Genomic DNA, 496 nt, shown 5'->3' on the forward strand with positions numbered 1-496 from the left:
AATAATAATAATACTAATAATAATAATAATCATTCCAGCATTAATTTTGAAAAAATATGACATGATCATCCAACTGACCAAATACACAAAGAGCTCCGTTTGATTGTTGAAATACTTAAAGCTTCTGAGTGACAAAACACATAAATGCAAATGATTGAGCCAATCGTTTATTGCAGTTTACAGCAATATGCATATTGCACAGGGTGTTATTGTGATGACAATAAATTTTCTATATATTCTGCAGCCCTATTGACGAGTGCCATTTTGTGCCATATAGTGCTAACAGACTAAAAATCAAGCTTGACTAATATTTTTTGTTACTACATTCGGCTATCACAGCCTTTTCCTAATTTAGAGGATCCTTTTACCTTAGGTTCTTTTTGTAAAGCTCTCTGCATTAGCGATTAGCCTAGCCTGGACAAAGACTTTTGCCTCTTTTGCAACAATCTGTGATAATGTTCTAACAAAAACAGAACATAAATCAAACTGGATATTA

This window comes from Austrofundulus limnaeus, unplaced genomic scaffold (assembly GCF_001266775.1).
Source record: "Austrofundulus limnaeus strain Quisiro unplaced genomic scaffold, Austrofundulus_limnaeus-1.0 Scaffold11, whole genome shotgun sequence".
Taxonomy (NCBI): domain Eukaryota; kingdom Metazoa; phylum Chordata; class Actinopteri; order Cyprinodontiformes; family Rivulidae; genus Austrofundulus; species Austrofundulus limnaeus.